At 34.3% G+C, this 25,011-nt stretch overlaps 1 protein-coding gene across 8 annotated transcripts in view; it reads right to left on the bottom strand.

Annotated features, from left to right (window-relative positions):
- The window catches only part of arap2 (ArfGAP with RhoGAP domain, ankyrin repeat and PH domain 2), a 214,648-nt gene extending 190,055 nt beyond the window's left edge, over window positions 1-24,593 (bottom strand). For 4 of the 8 annotated variants that reach the window (XM_073907448.1, XM_009303563.5, XM_073907449.1 and 1 more), the window contains exons 1-2: window positions 24,454-24,593; window positions 23,876-23,976 (exon numbers count right to left, since the gene is read on the bottom strand). The gene's annotated coding sequence lies outside the window, so the exon portion shown is untranslated. The remainder of the gene's footprint in view (window positions 1-23,875; window positions 23,977-24,453) is intronic. The other 4 variants (XR_012382787.1, XR_012382788.1, XM_009303564.5 and 1 more) reach the window with 1 other exon arrangement.
- Window positions 24,594-25,011: the final 418 nt, after the last annotated feature.

The following is a 25,011-nucleotide window of genomic DNA, read 5'->3' on the forward strand; positions in this document are numbered from 1 at the left end:
GTAATAAAATTAAAATAAAATAAAATAACAGTATCTGCATGCAGATGCAATATCAGACACAATGCACTCAATGAAGCTTGTGAAGTCACTATGAGGGGTAGGCATATGGGTGGGGTAAGGTGATTGTATTAAAAGCATTGGCTGCTGCTCACCTCGCATTTGCACAAAGTCTACATCCAGACCCCTCACAAATAATATCCCATCCACAAATCTAACTGGCTACACTATCAGCCTTTGGTAATTGACCATCAAAATGAAAAAAGCCACTATGGAAATATTCTTTACACTACATGCTACAGCAGACAGGTGAAGATCAGATAAGGTCTGTATTATCAGAGAGCCAGCTGCCCACTTCTGTCCCACTCAAACATATTTCCATGCTCTGCTGTTATAAATAGTTTAGTATAATCACACAGTATAAATGTATGTATGAAGGTTGACAAGAGCAAATACATGATAAATAACTAGTTCTCTTGATAAAGTACATATCAAATCAACTTTCAATGTTTGTTTTTCATGCTTGGGAATTTAAGGACCCTTTGGTTAGTGAAAATGGCTTTAATTTTGTTGCATAACCAAATTATGCACAACACAACTGCATTTATTATTTCAAACAAGACTGGCAGTAGAATTTTTTTGTTTACAACTATCTTGTTCTTGTTCAATCATTTTTGGTTCCCTAAAGATCCTTTCTGCAAACAGTACCTAAAAGTAACGTTTTATTCTTAGAGTGAAGAATATTTTAACTTTCCAAGAAAGGTTTATGGATGTTAAAGGTTCAATGTTGAACCACCAAAACAAATACTAGAAAAGTCTAGTTTAAAAAACAAATACCACGATTCACTGATTTACCATGAATTTTTACTGTACCAGTGGAGAATTTAATTGAACTTGTATTATATTGTATTATTTGTATTAAAGAAATAGAAATACATTATTTGTTAGTAAGCTGTAGCATTTGTGTGTTCGTATTTATGCGTTATGTATACAGGGTATAGTATTTCATAAAATTATTGTAGAAACCACACAGTTACAGTTTTGCCATAAAATGGATGCTATGCTTTTCTCTAAATTTTATCATCTAAATGCATAATACTATGTTTGATGATGTTTAATAAAGTATATTATATTATATTATATTATATTATATTATATTATATTATATTATATATATTAGGGGTGTAACGATTTATCGTTGTACGATTTATTGCGATGCAAAAATGTCCGATATGCATCGTGGCTTTTTGACAATTTCATTACGATATGACGTCCAGTTTTCTCTTATTAGTTGAGCTGTTTGCACGTGAGCTACATTCCAGCTGCTGTCGCACGTGAGTTCAGATTGCAGCAGCAGTAATGTTAGCAGACCAAGATAAGTGGAGTTGAAATACTCTTAAAATCAGACGTCTGGCAACATTTCGGTTGTACTGTCATTGCTTTACACTCGTCCGCTTTTTGACACGCATACTTGGTAAAACATAGCCTAAGTTTTAAAGTCTTCCCAGTGATTTACATACTTTGCACAGCGACATGGATACCTCCTAATGGTGTTGAAAGAGTCACATACTGTATTTATAAGGTACAATTCACCCTAAAATATAAATCTGTCTTCATATAATGATGTATTGGCGGCCGCAAAATCACACATGACGTGAGCTGACCATGAGCTGTTACTAAAGAGGGCAGACTATGATAGACGCGCTGAGTGTATCGTTACACCCCTAACATATATATATATATATATATATATATATATATATATATATATATATATATATATATATATATATATATATATATATATCATGCGAACGCAGAGAGAACATGCAAACTCCACACAGAAACGCCAGCTAAGCCGAGGCTCGAACCAGAGACCCAGCGATATATTATATTATATTATATTATATTATATTATATTATATTATATTATATTATATTATATTATATTATATTATATTTACATTTGTTATATTATATTATATCATATTATATTATATTATTTTATATTATATTATATTATTTTATATTATATTATATTATATTATATTATATTATATTATATTATATTATATTATATTATATTATATTATATTATATTATATTATATTATATTGAGATGTAGCAGTTAGAGATGTATTTGTTTTACTGAGAATATATTTACATCTGCATCATGTCCCCAGAGCAAAAAAACTGTCAATATAATTTATCAGTATAAACATTGTTTCTAAGTTCTGTGAAAAATTGTTGAAAGTCGTTTTCATGTTCTATAAATAAAAGGTTTTTTACAAAGTTCACTCAGAAGAATAAAAAACAATTTGCCTTTAAACTTGAAAGATTCTATAATGATGATATGTATTAAAATGCTGCGTTCACACCAAAAGCAACCAGACATGTCAAGTACGAGTGATTTACATGTTAAGTCAATGCAAAGATGCATTGACAAGACATCCTGTGGCGCAATATGCGCGAATGAGGTGGCACAAATACAAAACAATAAATCAAATGGCAAAAAAAAAAAAAAAACACCGTCCTAAAAAATTATTATTAGTTTGGTTCACTTTCTGCTTCCTTTTCAATGAATGCAGTTGGTTGATTGTTTTGTACTTTTCCAAATGTATTTTTATTTTATTTATTTTTTTATTATTTGTTAAGGTATATTTGTGTTCTTTTTTGGAAAAGTTTAATGCATTTTATTTGGCACAAATCTAATTCCATATAAACACAGCATTATAGTTATTGATATTGGTGAGTGAAATGAAATATACAAATAATATATAAATATATATATAATTATGGTGTAAATGTTTTAGCAATATTGCTTTACCCTACTCCCAAGTTTATTTTTAACCACAAAATAACCATTATATACCAATATACAGTTGAAGTCAGAATTATTAACCCCCCTAAATTACCCCCCCCTTTTTTTTAATAAATAATTTATTTTATCTTTGACATGATGACAGTAAATAATATTTGACTAGATATTTTTCAAGACACTTCTACACAGCTTAAAGTGACATTTAACGGCTTAATTAGGTTAACTGGCAGGTTAGGGTAATTAGACAAGTTATTGTATAACAATGGTTTGTTCTGTAGACTATCGAAAAAGAAATATAGCTTAAAGGGGCTAATAATATTGACCTCAAAATGTTTTTTTATTATTATTATTATTAAAGACTGCTTTTATTCTAGCCAAAATAAAACAAATAAGACTTTCTCCAGAAGATAAAATATTATCAGATATACTGTGAAAATGTATTTGCTCTGTTAAACATAATTTGGAAAATATTTTAAAAAAAAATCAAAGTGGGCAATAATTATAACTTTAATTGTAAGATTTATACATGGCAACATTATTTCCATCCAAGACAATTTCCTTGCGAAACACTAACAAACATTCATTTCTAATACCAAAACTCAGTTAAAGCAATAACTAAAGCAGTAACTACTGCATTATAATATTCTGAATTTAGTTTTATTAGTTACAGTAAAAATTGTTTTCCGCATTATCATAAATTTACATTACGATCTTTAGAGAAAACTTATGCATAGTCAGCATCATGCATTACCATGTTAAATACATAACTATGTATTATCCATGATAACTGTATGAAAAGCAAAACCCTATACATAAATACAAACACACAAATGTTATAGCTTAATAACAATTACTGTAATTTTGATTAGTTGCAGCTGAGGTGTTTAAAAAGAACTACATTAGTGATGTGAATATTAGTTTCACAACGTTTAAAGGACTCTTTTAGTATGCATTAGTTTTCGAAGCTTCTTCTTTTCAACTCATTACTTCTTCTTTTTAAAAAATAACCACACAGAGAAACTTTTTCTGAAGATTTAAAAAAAAAAAAGTCTTCAAAAAAAATGAGTGTTCTATAAAAAGAAAAATGTGATACATTACTATATACACTTTAATGCAGTTGCTTTTTTCACCATATATTTTTTCATATAATTACACAGCAGACACTGAAAACACAAGTATGGCCCTGCATAAGCAAATGAACACACTAATTGTTATGCAAAAACCACATAAAACTAATCTAGAGAGCAAATACTATTAGTTTCTGTACAAAACACAAACCAAGAAATTCCAGTCTTGACTATTCAGGGTAAACTTGATTTGGATTAGGTTACTAAGTAGATTTTAACAAAATACAACTAATCTGGCCCAGAACACTAATTAAATGCAACTACCAGTTATGCTTCAAGCTATTGTTCACTAAATATAAAAGGCTGCTTTTGTTCAGATCAGCTTAGGTTTCATTTTTATTTGTACAGCGTAAATCAAATTTAGATATATCAGTAAAATCAGTGTGTCCTGGTAACTGGCTAAAACATCACAGCTTGGCACAAACCAATGCTTTCACAACTTCTAAACTTGCTCTGACATGCACAGAGTTTTACCAGTTTAGACATGGGCACATATATTTAAAGAATTACAGAGTAGCCTAAATACCAATGCAGTAATCTACTGGTTTACAACCTCAAAAGAAACTGCCCAACAGTAAGATACAGCGAAAGTAATATCTAAAAAGTAAAAATCTAAGTAAAAAGAATGTGTCTATACCTCCCACATCAGTTATTTTAGCTGCAAATTCATCTACTGTATACTTAGGGCCCTGTTCTCACCAGATGTGTTTTGTCGATCTGATGACAAGTGAAGAAATAAGACGCATTACCATACATACCAGGCTTTAAATGTGATTATTTTGTCCACTTTGGACCACTTTTAATCACTTATTAGATTAGGGATGGTATGTGGGCATGGGATTGGTTTTCTCTGATCATTTGATCCAATACTGTAAAACCTGAAAGTTAACTCAGACTGTTTGAGGAAATGGATTGCGGCAAACCATTTAAGTTTTAAAACAATATGGTTTGAGTACAGTAAACTATATGACTATGACTATATAGAGTCTTATACACATATACTAACCAGCCACTTTATTAGGTACACCTTACTAGTAGTAGATAGGACCCCCTATTGCCTTCAGAACTGCCTTAGTCCTTTGTGGCATAGATTCAACAAGGTTCTAGAAATCTTCTAAGATTTCGGTCCATAATAACATGATAGCATAATGCAGTTGCTGCAGATTGTTCGTCTGCAAATCTATAATGCAAATCTCCCATTTTACCACATCCCAAAGGTGCTATATTGGATTGAGATCTGGTGACTGTTGAGGCTATTTGTATTTGTATTGCTATTACAGTCAACTCATTGTTATGTTCAAGAAACCAGCCTGAGATGATGCACCTACAGAACTGCCACTGACTGGATATTTTCTTTTTTTCAGACCATTCTCTGTAAACCCTAGAGATGGTTGTGCTTAAAATCCTAATAGATCAGCAGTTTCTGAAATACTCAGACCAGACTGTTTGGCAGCAACAACCATGCTACATTCAGTCACTTAAATCATATTTCTTCCCAATTCTGATGCTTGGTTTGAAGTGCAGCAGATCATCTTGACCATGTCTACATGCCTAAATGCATTGAGTTGCTGCCATGTGATTGGCTGATTAGAAATTTGCAATAATGAGCAGTTGGACAGGTGTACCTAATAATGTGACCAGTGAGTGTATATTATTTGAGTTGATAATTTGTGTTGTCAAACTTTTAGAGTATCAGAAACTTAAACATTAGCCGCGTTTCCACTATCGCGCCTAAAGCGAGCGAGCCAGGGCGAGCCAAAGCCAGTGGGGTTTCCACTGTCACTTCCGGGGCCTAATCGGGCCAAAGCAGGGCTTTCTTGGGGCCAGCGGCCAGCCTTTTTCGGCCCGCCGAATACCTTTGGCCAAGGAGGACCAGCTGGGGCTTCAGGGCAGAGTGAAAGGAGAGGCGGGCAGTTTTCTGATCGCACAAGAGTACATGCGCCAAACAAATAAAGAAATAAGGGAAAGAAAACATCTAGCCTTATAGTCTGGGGTCTTTTTGCGTTTGATCACCCTTATGTTTCCCTTTTAAATGTAAGGCTGCTGCATAAAATAATAAAGTAGTTTTAATTTATAGTGACGTTTTTTGCTGCGTCCTCCTTTATGTTTCAATAACGCATAATAATGTTTACACCATATTAAAGACACAGCAGACAGGTTGTGGTTTTCGAGAGTTTTTGTCAAGTTTAAAATGTTTGTTTGTGCGCATTTAGATGCCTGTATGTGTGTGTGAGACCGGGCAAAAGCGCTCCTTCACAGCTCTGTTATGCCGCGAGCGGCTTTTTCCTTTATTTATTTTGGAGATAATACACAAAATAAATACAACAGAAAGACATAAAACTTAACAAATTACGTGCCCACTTTCGTAGACCTTAAACAATATAGTGTCATATCTTGATAAAATAGCCAAAGCTATATTGAAATATAATTTAAAGAATTACAAATATCGGATATATATAAAATCACATTAAATAAATTAACCAATATAAAATAAACAAAAGCTAGCTATAACAAGGTAGGTAGCCTATATACAATACATAAATCAAACCGTTTTAAAGCCACATATAGCCTAACTTTCATTTTACAAAGACCTGTCTGAAAAAAAAAAAGATTTTCGATATTTTCTAAAAACAATAAACACCGGAGAAGGTTTGAAATATTTATATAAAGTAAATATTTATATAAGTAAATATTTATAAAGTATTTGGATACGGTGATATTAATCAAATCGCACAAACAGAGCATTATTTCAGTGAGTGAAAGCAGAATCTAGCCTTTATCTTTTTTTCTGTCACTCAGTCCTGCGCAGCGCTCGCTGCTTTAAACGCATCTGGGAAAGTCCAAACACAAAATGTGTTCTATATCCTCAAACAACTGTTTATGTTTTAATATGCATGGTTAAATTTATAAATGAAACTAAATGAAGAGCTTTAGTGAATAGCTGCCGAGCGCAACAAATATGGCTATATTTTATTAGGCTACTCGCTCTTGTGCTGAAAACTTAGCACGATTTCTATCAAAACGAGGATGTTATAAAATACATGCCATATCAAGTTATAATGGAGAATTTCTGTGGCCTTATATTATGGATGTGTGCGCTCTCTGTGTTGGATCCCTCCGTTAGAGGCAAGAGCACTCGATGCACAATGCCAACAGTCGGTTGGCGAGTAAACAAATGTAATGAATGGAAATACACAGGTCTGTGCGTATAGACATTTCATGCACTGCTATACAGTAACGTGTCGTTTGTTTGTTTCGGTTGTCTTCATTTTAATGGTTTTGTTTCGTGATGATTCTATGGTGTGCTTTATCTGCCTGATCTGATTCCCGCTAAAGTGGGCGGGTTGTGTGACGTTTGATTCGGGGACGTTCTGTGGGCGGTGTTTGCGTGACGCACTGTGAGCTACTAGCCGGACAGTGGAAACGCGACATGATTTCAGCCTCATTTCTCAACCTCCCGGGCTATTGGCCCGGCCCGATTAAATCCCTGGCTCGCACTGGCCCGATAGTAGAAATGCAGCTATTGTAAGTTCAGTCAAATTGCTTAACAAATTAAGTCCAAACAACTATATAGCTACTCAAATGGTTTGGTATCGCTTTCAGTTTTAGTTAACATAAAAAATATAATTAATTAATTAATTAATTAAGTAATAACTAATTCATTTTGAGTTCTGCTTAATAAAATCTGTTCATAAGTTACAAAAACTTGAGTCAAAGTAAACATTTAAAAAATTATAAGTTGAACTAACTTATTTCATTTAGTGATTTTGACGGTTTTAAACTGTAAAAGCTAGGGCAATTATTTTTAATTTACAAAATATATATGCATTAACATCAAATGCAAATGTTAAAGTAACAAATCAATTAATCATTCAAGTCATGTTCATCTGTTGACAATATTAAATGATAGATAATCAAATTATTTATTTTACTTTTGATCAATTCCTATAGCATACATTATTCTGCTTGACAGTATTAAATTGCAGATTTGTTTTGTTTTATAAAATTTATTTAAAATATTAACAAGCATAATTAAATGAGGTGTCTACATAAAACATTATGCAAAGGATCAGGAATTGATCATCCTTCAATGTTTCAGAATTAATTTGCGTAGTGTATGAGTGTGTCTGGGCAACACGGTGGTACAGTGAGTAGCACGTTCGCCTCACTGCAAGAAGGTTACTGGTTCGAGCCATGGTAGGGTTAGTTGGCATTTCTGTGTGGAGTTTGCATGTTCTCCCCGTGTTCGTGTGGGTTTCCTGAGTGCTCTGGTTTCCCCCACAAGTCCAAAAACATGCAGTACACAGTACATGAATTGGGTAGGCTAAATTGTCTGTAGTGTATGTGTGTGAATGAGTGTGAGTGTGTGGATGTTTGCGGTTGCGGCTGGAAGGGCGTCCACTGTGTAAAACATGTGCTGTATAAGTTGGCGGTTTATTTCGCTGTGGCGACCCCAGATTAATAAAGAAAATGAATGAATGAATGAATGAATGAATGTGTCTGTGAATGAGAGAGTGTATTGGTGTTTCCCAAACGATCACCAGTAATGTAGCCTTTGCGGATCGCTGGAGAACCCTCGCTTTCTGCATCCCAATTTCTCATACCATCAGTCCTAAATAGTATTTGAAAATAGAATTAGCATGTCCCAAATCCTCATATGTTGAAAAGAGTATACCAAAGGCTCCTGGATGGTTTACTATTTCTGGTAAAAACTCGAAGTGTAGAACTGTTCATACTCTAACTGCTGATATTGCCCACAATACATTGCGGGTTGGACATGAATTTAATTAGAGCTACAACAGTGGGTGAGACCAACCGTCAAGTAGAGAGGCTTCGGTAAAGATATTTGTATGACTGTTAAGTAATATTTAGCCAACTGGAAAATATTTAAACAGTGTTTTCTGTGTTATATTTCATCTGCAACAACAATACTCAACTTATATAAAGACATGTTTGGACATTAGCTTCTGAATAATTACTATCCAAAGACCTGAGGAGATTTATCTGCATGAAAGACTCGTGAATAGCAGATTAACCTCCTGCTGCTTCTCCAGTAAGGTAGCAAAATAAATATCACAGAAATGTGGACAATTTGTAGATGATTGACATAACTAAGATATTTGACACAACGATCTGTTAACGAAGAAGCAGTATGTCCCAAAGCTAGCATACTCTAAAACGCAGCTCCTGTCATTCTCACGAATCTCCCATCATGCCAGCACACACAAACCAGTTTCAGCTTATTTCCTAATTACACACTAAATCTTGTTGTGTCTAAAAGGGTATCAGCTGCATAAAACATATGCCAGAGTAATTGGCGGATCATTCCGCTGTGGCGACCCCTGATAAATCAGAAACTAAGCTGAAGGAATATAAATGAATGTTTCTCTTTATTTTTCCTGTTCATTAAAATGTAATTTATTGTTTTTCCTCAACATATTAACTTGTGTGTACTAATATTTGGATTGAGATCTTAAAGGCTTTATTTTGTTGTTGTTGTTAGATTAGTTCAGATTTTGGATTTAGGTCTGGCTAATCTTATGTAAGTACACAAATATATTATTGTAAAGCATCCTATAGAATATATTCATTTAAAAAAGTGAGGGGTGTACTCATTTATGCTGACCACTGAATGCATGTGCTAAAAGATTCAATTCAATTAAAACTAAGGTTATACAGAATATTCAAATTAGACTACATTAGATACTGTATGGTTTCATGTGCACCATTAATAAAAATGCCTCCTGTGCAATGTTACTAGCACACAAGTGCTTGAATCCAAAAATAGAGAGAGAGAGAGAGAAATACAAACCAACACTGAAAAAAAAATTAAAGGTTATGAAATCTTGGTTATGTATGGATGGATGGATGGATGAATGGGGGGTGGATGGATGGATGTAGGGGGATGAATGAATGGATGGATGGATGGATGGATGGATGGATGGATGGATGGATGGATGGATGGATGGATGGATGGATGGATGGATGTGATCCCTCAATATGGATACCTGCTGCCGGGTGATGATCTCTCTCTCTCTCTCTCATATTCAGTCTCTATCAATGAACTGTCAGTCTCTCTCTGGTTTCACTTCACTTTTGCAAAGTCTGGTGCCCCATACAAAAGAACATACCGTGTATCTTAATCAGTGAACATACTGTGTCACTTATTCAGTGCAGGAAGCAGGTGCATCACAGCACAGTCTATTCTGTCCCAACATGGCTTTAATTAATTTCTTTAGAGTTTCAGTGTCACTTTCACAGGTAATTCTGCCAACGCGCATGCTTTAGGTTATATCGGTTTAAAGTAGGGCTTGGTTGATAAATTATATTATATCAAATAGCAATAAAATTTATGTCAATAACAATGATAAGCTGAGAACTTTTTTTGCTCTATATTGATCTAAGAGCCAGTCACACCACAGAAATGAGCAGCAATGGGAATTTAAAAGTGTGTTGATATTAAAGGGTTATCAAAAATGTATAGACAAAAAGTATTATATGCCATTTCATGGACCCTCTAATCCTCTAGTTTTAGTCATTGTGGGAGCACTCTTTTAAATCTGGACACATTAACAACTTATATCGAAATATTTATTGTCATCATTCAGTTTGGAAAATAATTATTAAGATTGTTTTTTTTTTTGGCTTATCGCTCAGCCCTAGTTTAGAGATTCCAGTGCAAGATGCGTTTCTTTTTCTCAGCTCATAAATGCTTTTATTTCTATTCAACATATTCTTGCTCTGCAACATATAGGCGGAACATAAAGTGGAAAAAAAAACCAAAAAAAAATACACATTGGTTGGATTAATGCATTGGGCTCCAATTTTAATGCTCTAGGTGCAAAGTCTCAAGGTGCATGGCTCAAAAGCATTAGGGGCGTGTCCAAATCCACTTTTCCAGCTTTAAGAATTGAAAAATACAGCACACTGTCTCACAGGGTTGTGCTTATTCTCTTAATAAGTTTTGGGTGTGTTTTGAACATAACATGCATTAAATCAATCAGTCTCATCTCCCATTCCCTTTAAGATTCAGTTGTGTCAAGCTATTTACATTGCGGACTTTGTAAGTGGAAAGACTGAATGCTTTACTAGTGAGAAAGCAGTTAAACAGACCATCTGCAGCGAGAGGATAATGAACGAGCCTCCTTCATTCAATTAAGTTAAGCCCAGAGTTCATCAAGATTATTTGGATTCATCTTCAATGCCTACTCCTCCATCTTACCCAAATATGCTCAATAATGTTCATGTGTGGTGACTGGGTTGGCCAATTCTGGAGAACCTTGACCTTCTTTGCTTTCAGGAACTTTGATGTGGAGGCTGAAGTATGGGAGAAAGCGCTATCATACTGGAGAATTTGCCCTCTCCAGTGGATTGTAATGTAATGGGCAGCACAAATGTCTTAATACCTCAGGTTGTTGATGTTGCCATCAAATCTGCAGATCTCCCACACGCCCCCATGCTGAATGTAACCCCAAACCATGATTTTTCCTTCACTAAACTTGACTGATTTCTGTAAATATCTTGGATTCATGTGGGTTCCAATAGGTCTTCTGCAATATTTGTGATGATTAGCATGCGGTTCAAATGATGCTTCATCAGAAAAATCTACCTTCTGCAACTTTCTCAATGATTAACTTGAAGGCAAGTTACTATTTGTTCTTCTTACAACTGGGATCCAGGACAAGACTTTTGTCAGGTAGAATAATTAGTAGGTATGAAGACAAATATTTATTATATATTTATTATATATCTGTATAAGGATTTATAATCTTTTACATAAACAAAAAATATTATTTTAATTATTAAATTAAAAGATTTTTTTTTGGTAACAGATTAAAAATATTTTATAAATCATTCAAAATTATTTTAATTTAAAAAAATAAAATCTTCAAATCAGATGATTTTATCTTTTTGTAAGCGTTTTACTATATAGTGACCTAGTGAGAAAGAAGAACTGGGAGAGTATATTTTTGCATTTGATGTGTCAAATTGTTTATAGTCCACTGATGATATCTCGATGTAGGATCTCTAATCCAGAAAATAACCTGCCCCGGAGTAAGTTAGTCAAGTTGTCTTCATAGTGCCTTACACAAAATCTCTGGATTGGTGTGAACTAAACTGAAACTTAGCAAGCCATTTAATCTAGCTTCATGCTACAGGCCCAAGGACGCAAATACAAATAAATATATTACATTTATTTATACAGATTTTAGTCACAGAAAAGTGGGCTTTCAGTTCGAAATTAAGTACAACAAACATTTATACACTGAGATTCCCAGCATTATCTTGTCATCATCTGTATTTTTAGAAACTGCCTTTTGAGGGGGATTAATGAGTTGACATTGTAAGCACACAATATTTGAGATTTGTTACAGGGAAGCCCATAGCCAGGGGGGGTTCTGGTGGTACTGAAAATGCACTCCTCACTGACAAAGGTCCAGAATTTTGACTGCTATGACATCATAAATAGTCAAAATAACCCATCGAAAAAGGCTTTCAGACCAAACGGAATCCTCTGTTGGCTGTCGCTTCAGTGTGACTTTTTGGCCATTGCATTGTAAGTGAAGTCATTTTTTACTACTGTATTAATTTTATAAATAAATATTATTAAAATACATAAATCTGGTATTAATAAATAAAATAAAATTAAATTAAATAATAAAGGGGGGGGGGGAGGGGGGCAATATAACCAGTAAAAATAAGTCTTAAAATTTTATAAAAGAAAAACATTTGGTTGAATGGGAGTAATGTATTCAATCCATTTGAACCACAAGTCGACAAATATATGTGTACATTGTATGTTATTTTTTCCATAATGAATATATTTTTCATAATATCTATCAAATCTTGTATTTGTGGTGGACTAGGTTTGTACCAGCATCTAGTGATGGCTTTTTTTTACTTGAAGCAAGGATAATTCTATACACTTGCTTTTTCTGTCTAAGGAGTCCATTGATAGCATACCTAGGTAAAGTATCACAAAGCTAAAATCAATTGAAAAAATGTAAGATATATTCTAAAGTACCATCTATCTCTTTCCAAAAACTTCTAATGTTAGGGCATCCCCAAAATATGTGGAAATGATTAGCATCCTGTGAACCGCAATGCCTCCAACAATTTGAGTTTCCATGAAATGACATTTTCTGTTTTGGAGTAAGGAAAAATCGAATAATATTTCTCCAGCAAAATTCTCTCCAATATGAAGAACGGGAAGTAACCCATTGTAATTTACATATACAGTATTTAGCCAATCCTAATTAGAAATGATAATGCCACTTTCTTTCTCCCATCTTTCTATAATGTACAGAGATGAATCCTCTTGTAGGTCCATCAGTGATTTATATAATTTAGTTATAGTTTTTGACATTGGTTCAGTCATGTAAGCAGAGGAGAATAATTTAACTAAAGCACTCTTATTCATATTCCTATTAGTGTCTTTTTTAATGTTTTGATAAAAATGTTGTCTCAGCTGAAGATATCTAAAGAAGTCTTTGGAGTCTAAATAAAATTTTTCTTTTATTGAATTGAAATTTTATAAATGTCCTTTATCCATAATTGAAGAATAAGTTGTTATCCCTTTCCTAGTCCATATTTTAAAACGCATATCTAAAGTATTTGGTTTGAAGTCTGAGTCATATGAAGCCCATTTCAAAACCTTCATCGAGTCTGCTAGATTATAAACCTTAATGATCTCAGAAAAAAAATTTTAAGGTTACCTTGATCCATTGATTATCTTGTTTTATTAATTTTTATATATTCCATTTTAGTTTATCCCATTCCGAAAATAGTTTTTTCGCAAGGGCAACAGGTAAAGACTGAAATAAGTAAAGCAGTCTTGGAAGTATGTTTTGTTTGATTGAGTCTATTCTATATTTTCATTTTGAAAAATGGTAGAAGATTCCATCTTGCAGTGTCTAATTTTATTGTCTTATTAATGGGACCATAATTAAGCATTTCTAAATTGGTCATATCCTTGTTGATATTTATTCCTAAATATTTAATACATTTAGAATCCCATTTTATAGGATACTCATTTTTAATATAGTTTGGAGGGTTATAATTAAAGGTTAATACTTGTATTTTTTTATATTTAAATTAAATCCTTACATAGACCCAAAGGTATGTAATGTATTCCACAATTCAGGTGATGATTCATTTGGGTCCCTCAGATAAGTTACAATATCATCCACAAATAAAGCTATTTTATGTACATCATCCTTAATGTTAATAGCTTTTATCTTTGTATTTTGCCTGATCCACTGTGCCAGGGGTTCAATGAATAATGCAAAAAGCAAAGAAGACAGAGGACACTCCTGTCTCGTGCCCCTCTCCAGTGTGATGGTCTCTGAGAGATTACCATTTATTTTGATTCTAGCAATGGGACAAGAGTATATGTTTTGGATAACCCTGATAAATTTTTCATGGAAATTAAAGCGTGTGAGGATACATTTAAGAAAAGACCAATTGACTGAATCAAAGGTCTTTTCTGCATCAAGACTTAGAAGAACAGCTGGTACCTTAGAATCGTGAATATGACTGATGATTTGAAGAGTTCGTCTAACATTGTCCTATGTTTGCCTGTTGCTAATAAATCCAGTTTGATCAGAATTAATTAATTCCGGCATTAGTAGTTCAAGTTTTTTTTAGCTAGGACTGAGGCAAAGAGTTTATAGTCTATATTTAGTACCGATATAGGTCTGTAAGATGCACACTCTTCTTTATTTTTTCCTTCTTTTGGGATTATCGAAATAGTAGCTTCTCGCCACGAGGGCGATAATTCTCCTCCATGTAAAACATGATTAAAAGCCGGCAATAGAATGGAAACAAGCTGTTGTCTAAACATCTTGTACCATTCAGAGGAGAATCCGTCAGGACCAGGTGATTTGTTTGTTTTAAGCTTGGATATCGCTTTATTTATTTCCTCCTCTGTTATATCTGCGGATAGTTCAGCATTCCAATTATTGCTAATTAACGGTAGATTTAGAGAAGTAAGAAAAGAGTTGAATTTTCCATGATCTACTTTTTGTTTTTGGGTATAAAATTTTTTAAAAACTCTCTGAATATCTTCTGATTTATAAAATAGCTGTTTTGATATAGGGTCTTGTATTTTCTGTATTGTTGTATTGGCCTGTTGCTTACGTAACTTTCTAGCCAAAACTTCATTGCTTTGCCACCCGTCTCATAATATTTTTGTTTTAAAAACACAAGTTTTTTCTCTATTCCCTGGGTATAAAGGTAGTCTAACTCTGTTTTATTTTTTTTTATTTCCTGGTATAAATTTTTGTTAGGGCTTTTCTTATTCTCCATTTCTAATCTATTTCAATTTTTGTAAAGTGTGTTAAGCTTTTCAAGCCTACTTCCCTATAGTTGAGATGTAGTAGCAATGATCTTACCCCTAAGAACAGCTTTACACGCATCCAATAAAATAGTTGGGGAGACTTATCCGTTATCATTCTGCTCAATATAATGTTTTATATCAACTATAATTTTGTCCCTAATAGCAATATTGTTCAGTATGCCAGAGATTAATCTCCAGTGAGTGTTTTTTGGTTTATTTTCCAAATTTAGGTAGAGTGATATTAAAGCGTGGTCTGAAATGTCAATTAGTCCTATGTTACAATTTTTTATTCTAAATTTGTCTTTTTCAAATACCAGGAAATAATCAATTCTTGAATAGGATGCATGTGGATGTGAGTAAAATGTATAATCTCTTTGTCCTGGATAAAAGTATCTCTATACATCAATCAAACCCATTTCTTTTAACATTGTGTTTATTTGTTTTCTTAAGGAGTTTGTTGGCTGGGTGGTACAATGTGAGGAATCTAATTTTGGGTGTAATAGAACATCTCCACCGCAAACAAGGATACTCTGTGCTTCTGATACTATTAAATCTATCAAGGTCTTAAAAAAAAGAGAAGTTACTACTTGGGGGGGGGGGGTTGGGGGGTGCGTATACATTAAGAATAGGGTGACTAGGGTGCCCTCTACTCTGACTTTAGTCATTATGTATCTTCCCTCTCTGTCCCTTATTTCAGTAAGATGTTCGTAATTAATTTTGTTAAAAATTAGGACTGCAACCCCTCTCCTATGTCCAGATTCATACGAGAATGAAAAAAATTTATTTGAAGCCCATTCGATTCAATTTGTTGTGCTCCGTTACATTGAAATGGGTTTCTTGAAGTAAAGCAATTTCAATTTTCTCTTTTTTAAGTTAAGTCAGAATCTTGTTTCTTTTTATTGGACTAAGTAAGCCATTAACATTGTATGATGCTACCTTTATGCAATTGTGCATTTTCTGATTTATTCACATATTTCCAGATATTTTTATCTCTTGTTATTAAGCTCTTGTAACAGTGATCAGGTAACGCCCCCTTTTGAAGTGGTTGTGAACATGAACTCAACGAAAAACAATGAACAGACTAAACTTTGAACAGAAAAAAAGTCAATGTAAATGAAAAGAAAAACACAACTTCCAAATAAGAGGTCACAACATATTGACCCTTAAGTGAGCAGAGATGATAAATGTGCTCCATTGGAAAAGCCTCTTGTACTTGCCTCATACCAAGGGCCCATGCACAAGTCATTTAGACTCAGTAGTAGTTCGTCTTTTCCGTTCGTAGTAATTTGCACTTTAAAAAAATCAAGTATTTTCCAAGTCGGAAAGAAAAGTATAAAATACACAGCAATAAAATTAACAAAAGACGATAAAAGCGTCTAACTTAAAAAAGGACTAAAGAGTACCTTCAAGTGAGTTTGACCCTCATTAAGGCCATTTTTCATTCCTTAATCAACTATTTGTGGATGCCTAAATGCAAGGAGTTTTTCTTTATATGAGGGGAGTGAACTAGCAGATGTACCATGCTTTTGCCGGATTTTCTCCACATCAGTCGCTGAACGCGCTCAATCAGTGAGTTAGGCGAGCTGTGTGTGGTTATCGGGAAACCTTTTTTCTCCATATTAGTCAATGCCTCTTCTGCGGAGTTGTAGAGAACTGTACCTTCAATATAGAACACCTTTACCTGGCTGGGAAACGCATTTTGTATTTGATGTCATGTTCCTTCAGCATCCTTTTGGTTTCTTGGTATTCCCTCCGTTTCCACAACACATCAGGGGCATAATCATGGTTGAAAAAAATTCTGTGAGCCCGTTGAATTTGGAGGTCCGCCGGAGTAGCATCAGTCAGAACTAGGGTCGAATTTAATAAGTCCTCCAGGAAGGGAATCATATCTGAAAAGTTTTCCTCAGCTTTTTCTGGTACCCCGTAAATCCTTATGTTAGATCGTCTGGCTCGCCCTTATTGGTCGTTTAGTCTGGTTTCAAGCTGTTTCGTTAGCCGTAGCATCTCTTCTAACACTTCTACCGTGTTTTGAATTCGGATCTCCGCTTCGACAATTCTATTTTCAGCCTCTTCGATTCTTTTATTGAACTTGTTTAATTCTTCTTTTATGTCCTGAAGGTGTTTGTGGCTATCTTGTCGAAAGTCCTTAATTTCATTGAGAATCTTTGCCAGGCTAATTTGCTCTCCCTCAGGTGTAGTGTTAGCATTAGCGTCGCCGCTCGTGCTAGTTTGCTCAGGTACATTTGGGTTGTTTTCGTCGTCTTTTGTCGTGTTTCTTCTTTGTTTTCCCCTTCGATCCATAGCTACCCCATCCATAACTCTGTTAGTATTTAAAAGTTTTTATTATTTAGCTATGGGGCAGCAGATTTTGTGCAAATTGACGAAGCTATGAAGTTATGCAACCATTCTCAATGAGAAGTAAACCGGAAGCCCCAATGTTTTAACTTTTTTTATTCTAACAGCCAAATTCTGATAGAGGACAGTTTAAATGTGGTGGCGAGTTTGTTATTTGACAAATAAATGACAATTGGCTACAGGTTTTCATTTAAAACTTTTTTCCTATTATATATTATGTAAGAATTTGTTACATCAAAAAGTGTGGTTTTGATGACCATCCAACAAGCTAATTCAGCTAAAAATAGTGCTTAAATTTCACAAAATGCAGTATTTAAATCTTGTAATTAAATATAAAATGACGCATAGAACTGCAACCACTTTTTGAGAAAAAAGAACCACCCCTTTTACCAGGCTGGCTACGGGCCTGACAGGGCTGCACCATATTGGAAAAATCTGATAATGCAATATTTTATTTTTCTGCAAAAAAACATTTTAAATATGAAAGAAGATGGTTTGAATAGATCTATTTAAGGGTTTTCTGGGGAGTCCAACAGTACTCAGGTACAGAAATTATATAATCACAATGCAAAAAAAGATGTTTTCCAAATATAAAAAAAAAATAATAATAAATAAATGAGACCAAGTAAAAGTATGGTTTAAATTTCACCATTAAAGAAATAAGTGGAAATGTATACTTTGAAATGTAGATATTTGGACTAGAAACAAGACAAAAATTATAAGATTTTTTTGTTTGTTTGTTTTTTTGCTTAAATCATATCAATGCCATATAAACAGCTTTGTCACAATAATCAATATATCGACTTATCGCACAACACATGGACATGACCTCAATAATTTTTTGGTGATGCAATATACATCACCCAAACATCAAAAACAATTCTGGCATCATTTTAGCTGATTGCACAAAATCTCTATCTCTATTAGGGTTGTAACAATATACCGGTATGACGGTTTACCACGATTTGAACGTGCACGATTATCATACCATGAACAATTGCATATCAACGGTTTTAACCCTTAAAGACCGAGACAGCCGCCCGCGGCAAAAAATAAGTATTGCTCTTAAATGTTTAATAACTTTTGATCAGCTGATCCGATTCATACAATTCAAAGATTGGCATAAAGAAGAGAGTCTCAGCTTTCCAGTGCTGTATCACATAACATTTGCGTACTTTCAGAGGCTGCGGAATCAGTGCGGTTACGTGATCTACATTTGACAACGCTGATTTGACAAAGAAACGCTCGTCACTGTGTCTCCGGACAAATCAGACATGATACATTGATGCATTATCCCTCCTCCATGCCCAGATTGGTTCAAACTCGCTATATCACAACCAATAAGCATAGGTTTCGCTTTTGTTTGTGGACCAAGCTTTTTGAACAACACGGAATGAGAGAAAGGCATACATTTATGCGCGGCTAAATAAAACGCAAAAAAAAAAAAAGTTTTGCATGAAATAATTCTCATACTAAGTACTTTTGCATGCACAGCAGCACAGAAACATGACAAAACAGTGACACAGCAAAGACGAACTGCTGCTCTTGCTGTTTTCAAAAGACGCAAATGAAGATGCAGCTGTTTGTCTGCATTGCAGACAACCATATCCAAATCCATATCCACAGACAACCATATCCATGCTGGCACATAAAACCTAAGGATGTTCCATATTGAATCTAGTTTCGTTATGTAACTATTTATAAATATATTTATTTATAAATATAAATATTTTACTATTATAAATTATATTTAAAATATTTATTTTTTACTGAGGATTTGCACCATGTTTATTTGGACTTTATTTGGACTTTGACACATTATTTATTATTTTCTTATTTTTATTTGTTTATTGTAAGTGATGTTGTTTATAGTAACTAAAAATATATTATTTGGAAAAAGTCAAATTTGCTTCACTGTTCTTTTATTTTGTAACATTTGTAACATACCGTATACCGCGAAACCGTCAAACCGTGGTATTGTTTTAGACGATTATCATACCGTGAAAAATTCATACCGTTACAACCCTAATCTCTATTGGAGTTTTCAGTGTCAGTATGGTTAAAGAACACCATAGTATTAACTATAAATTACTATACTATATTTTCAGGTGGGTGTCTGACAACTGAAAATAGATCTGGTAGCAGATATCGCAGTTGTTGCCTCACTTGTTTCACATTCTGACTCCAATACCTGATTATAAAATAATTAAAATGACTATAATTAAATTAAATACTCTTAAGAATAAAGAGTCTACTTGTACTGTGATGATCTTGTATTGTCACTCAGGCATTATATAATATGGCATAACATAGTCCTAAAATGATAATAATATTGTTTATCACAATATATTTTGGTGGGAAATATCATACAACAAAGAATAGATATCATAACAGACTATATAATAAATAGTGTTTAAATACAATTCTGTAGCTATTTGTATATACTATAATTCAGACTCAATATGGCATTTCTTAGCAATGTGACTATTGCGGGTGCACACATTGCAATTGCGATGCTGAAACGATATATTGTGCAGCCCTAATTTGTAATGACCAACTTCTGAGGCTAGAGCAGAAAGGATCATGCCTGCGGACTGCTGTGGACAGGGTTTAGTCACTTTTGAACAACTCGTTATCTTGCAAAATCTGTGAACACTGGAAAGTCAGGCTGTTTGATGTGGTTTCAGTTTACCGGGGTTTGTCAGATAATAAAGGAATGTACCATCAGATTAAGTAGCTGGATGAATTCTGAAAGTTCTTTAACTTTGATCAGTGCTTTTTTATAATGTATCATGTTCTCTAATTCCCATCTCCACTATATACAGTAACATTTGTCCCCCTATAAAACTCAAAACCAACAATTTATTCTTCTGTCACGATATATTACAGAAAATAACTCATTTTCACTCATTACAGACACATGTCAGATTTTATTATAGGGAGCAGGCAGGAGATTGATGGCTTGAACATCATGACATGGAGCCGATCCGCGAATTGCAGCACATTATGACGAAAACTAATCAGAGTCACTTGAGTCTCTGTTGTGAGGCAGTTGTTAGAGTGTTCTGAGTGGTTGCTAAGCAGTTACTAAAGTGTTGCTAGATAATTGCTAAGGTGTTCTGAGTAGTTGCTAGGCAATTGCTAACATAAATTGGCATGTTATTAACATGGTTATAATATCAATTAGCATGTTGCTAGCACTATTCTAGTATAAATTAGAATGTTGCTAGTAGGTTTCTACAGTGTTTCCCCTACCATCCTATTATGGGACGCCCCGCCCTTCCAATGGCTTTCCCCACCCCCTTGAAGTAAAGTTAATTGTATAATATATATATTATACGCCAGATCACAATTTTTTTAATAAACAAGCTAAATAGCTAAATATGTATTATCTTATTTACACAATGGCATGTTATTTCTGCTCTCTAAATAGCGGATGGTGGAGTTCCCACAGGCACTCTCTGCTGTATGGAAATGAGGTTGGGTTGTCGCGAACTGAAGAGCGGACAGGGGGGTAGTGGTTGTGGGGGTGGAGCGGGGGCACTTTAGATCATTTTGGAAGGACACTTTCTATCCAAGCCTAAAAAGGACAGGTAGAGCTATATGTGAGCACGTGCCTGGTTAACTGAACAGATCAGCAAAGGTATCGTGAGTGCAAATCCCTCCCTCTCTCACATTGAGAGATCTGCTGTCAATAGATGGAGATGCATTTATGTTTAAATGGTCCTGCATGTAGTTAGGCCTTTTTACACATAACAACTGAAACTTCTGTGTTTTGACAATATTGCAATATTCACTAAAAGCTGGAATGGCTGGAATTATTAGATAAATAAAACTTAATTATTTTTTTACATGAATATTTAATAATATAACCTGTAATATACTTATTTCAATAAACAGTATAGGCCTGTTAGCAGAGAAGTATTAAGTTTATAGGTTTGCACATCTTATGCATCAAATGTGAGCTCCAAACTTGTTTTTGATACAGACATGTTGAATTCTTCTTTCTTCATTTGCAATGCATTATAATTTTTCATAATTTTTATGTCTGTGTTATATTTTCTGTGTTGGTTTATTCTGCTGTGGCAACCCTTTATTAATAAGGGACTAAGCCAGAGTAAAGTGAAATGATGAATTATTTTCTGTAAAGCTGCTGACCATGACACTTTCACACCTAAAGAAATGTGTTTAAGGGATTATAAGCAGCATCCTTCACTTATCCTCTTAGGTAAGGCAAGATCTTCTCCTAAGGTTCACACTTAAAGGGAAAATGTGCTCAATGCTTTATAAAGCTTGAAGCATTAGAATCGGTACTCAGCCGATCACCATGACAATAACCGGTATTTAATATCAGCTGCAAAAATCCTGATCAGAGCATCCCAAGCTTTGACCCAACTTGGCTTTCAGAGCAGCAATACTCACCCTGGCTGCACAAGACTGATCTTGGTAAGTCAATAAATACATCCTTATGAAAAAGAAGTATACTAAGTAAAGATCAAGTATAAATGAATATTTTATTTAGTAAGCATTCTAAAATTAATGTAATAGTAGTTCAAGTGATTTTTTTTACAGAAGCTCATTAAGATACACTGCAGTGACAAAAGCTGCACACTTTGAGGATAAAAATTATATAAAAATAAATGTTCATTTATAGCTTGTACATTTCAAATAGTTCACTTTCTAGTTTTAGATCACTTTTTTACTGCTGTCATTAAAAGAAACAAATTAACACCATGACTCATTGTGTCATTGTCAGTCTGAACAGTCGCCCCACCAATGCACCCCCCCACCCCTTTCTAGTATGGATTGGTATGTTGTTACTGTTAGTATGTCCAATGTAAAGTCAGTGGCAGTTTTTTATAATGGAAGTCTATAGGACTGTAGCTAGGGTGCCGAACGAGGTTGCAAGGGTGTGGCTAGTAAGTTGAAAGGTCATCAGTGATTGGCAGTCCAAGTTAAATGAGCCCAACTTTAAGTCTGTATGACAGTCTGGCACAAAGTTATGAGGTCACAATGTTTTTTCCAGTGTTGATTCAATGGGACTTTTCTGAATTTTCCAAGACAGTTTTGGGAAAACCATAAGTCGGATCAGTTGAAAAGGACATAGCAACTTAATTCAGTATAGTTTGTAGGTTTGGAGTTAGCTTGGTGGTTGTAGTATAAACGGTCTAGGAGGAGAAGTGTTCTTGAAATAGTCTAAGAAGACGAGAAAGAAAACTGATAAGTTTATGTTGTATAACAGTATGTTGGTTTTCTCAAACCACACCATAATGAAGGCATATCTGTTAGATGGACTTTTCCTAAACATTGCTGTAAACCAGAGATGCCTAAACTAGGGCCCACGGGCCAAAGTTGGCCCATGGTAACCTTTGATTTTGCCAACTATTTCTGAGAAGAGAGGGAGAATGATGGGGATGTTTAGAGACTGTCAATTCACATTTAATGTAGCCTTTGTTTGTTTTATTGTTGAAAGCTAACTGAAATTAAATGTTTCAATTAAATGGTGTAAATTAATCAGATTCTGTTCAAATGTACATACAGTACTGTCACCAGACAATGCAGAGACTTTGATCAAAATAAGGCAAAGGCAGATTCTTTTTGACTAGTGCATTTATCATTGAACTCCACTGTGTTATAAATGTGATTGTTCATGTTTTTTGTTATAAGATCATTTTAAATGTTACACTGAATTAGTAAATACGATTTAAACTAATGTTTTCTATTTATTCTAAAATATTATGAAACAAATTAAGAAATGGCAGCTTGTCATGAAATATAGTTTGGTATATTTACCTTCTGCCCACGGCTCCCAATGATATTTGGTTTTTGGCCCTTCATACGAAAAAGTTTGAAAACAGTTTTTATTTATGTGATCAAAAGTCCCTCTTTCACCTGCAAAAAATGTTGCAATGCCATCCTCTGCACTTCATAACAAGCACAAGCATGTAGGCCTGTGCCTGAGTTCCAATGCAAGCCAAAGTGATTATAGTGTTAAGAATGTACACAAAGAATGTGTTTAAATAAACACTACAATAAAGCATGAAAGTCTGTAAATGGTTAATATTAATTGCATTAACTCTCTTGGATTGTTACATCTCCTTTTCTGTTCCTCACAAAAATGTCATAAGGGTTTGAGAACACCACAAGGTAGAGTAAATCATGACGGAAGTTTCATTTTGAGAAACTCTTAGGAATACAACAAGATTTTCCTTTAATAACATACAATTTTGAACTTACTATGCGTTGAGTCATGCATATCAGGCATTTCCTTCTCATAAAATCCATCACAGGAGCAAAGTCCAGCAGTTAGAAATACATTCTGTGGCGTGTTTTATAATCTAAATACACAACATACAGCTTTGTATCAGAATTTGATTAAATCACCAGCTTCTAATAAAGAAATCACAGAGATGTTTATGATTTATATGCATGGAGAAAAAAAGAAAGACTTTGTCAAGTAACACACTAACCTTTTAGCTACCAGAAACAGACAAATGTTTTCAATAATGTAGAACCAATTCATTTCGTCTCAAATTTGTGGTTGAAATAAATAACTTTGCGCTGTGTGCGTGCGTTTAACTAGAGCAGCTTTTTTAGATGGCCCGACTGAACATCAACAGCAACATCAACAGGTTGAGGCAGTGTTTAAGCAAGGGGTGTTTAAGTCAAAAGTGCATTTCAAAGCATCCTACAATTTGTAGTATGGCTAACTTTACTGGTTTGTTAACATTTAAACACGAGAACAGAATTCTATGACCCCGAGAACGAAAGTGTCGCGTTGAAACTAAATATCCAGCAAATATTTCCTTACATACCTCAAACAGTAACCGCTATCCTTTATGTCAAAGTGTCGCTTTCTTGCGAGAATCTGTCACTGTCTTCTTCAGTCTGAAAACTTATGTCCGCTTTCAAGCAGTAGTTACTTTCCATCAAACGACCGTACCGGATTTCGAGTGCAGGCGCGCGACTCTCCACGCCTACCTGCGCTATGCCACGCTGACGTGCCAAATGCCCAACCACGCCTGAATACTACACTACACCACAGTAAACGTGGACAGAAGCAAGGAACATCAGCTAAGTCCTGTACAATTCGCATGACATACAATTATAATTCTGTTGGTAATTATATTAGTTTGCAGACCCAAGCGCTGACTTCTGCATGTTGAAGCTTGATGCGCCTCCAGCTACGGATTCACAGGAATAAATGTGGCAGGTCAAGTCAAGCACAGCACATAAGAAATCAACGGCTGACTGAAATATATTAATGTGCATTTACAAATGTAATTGATATTGTCGTATATCAGTGTGATGCAAACAAGCTACAAAGTAGAAACCGTTGTTGTTGTTGTTGTTGCACATTGAATACACAAAAA

This window comes from Danio rerio, chromosome 7, assembly GCF_049306965.1.
Source record: "Danio rerio strain Tuebingen ecotype United States chromosome 7, GRCz12tu, whole genome shotgun sequence".
NCBI lineage: Eukaryota > Metazoa > Chordata > Actinopteri > Cypriniformes > Danionidae > Danio > Danio rerio.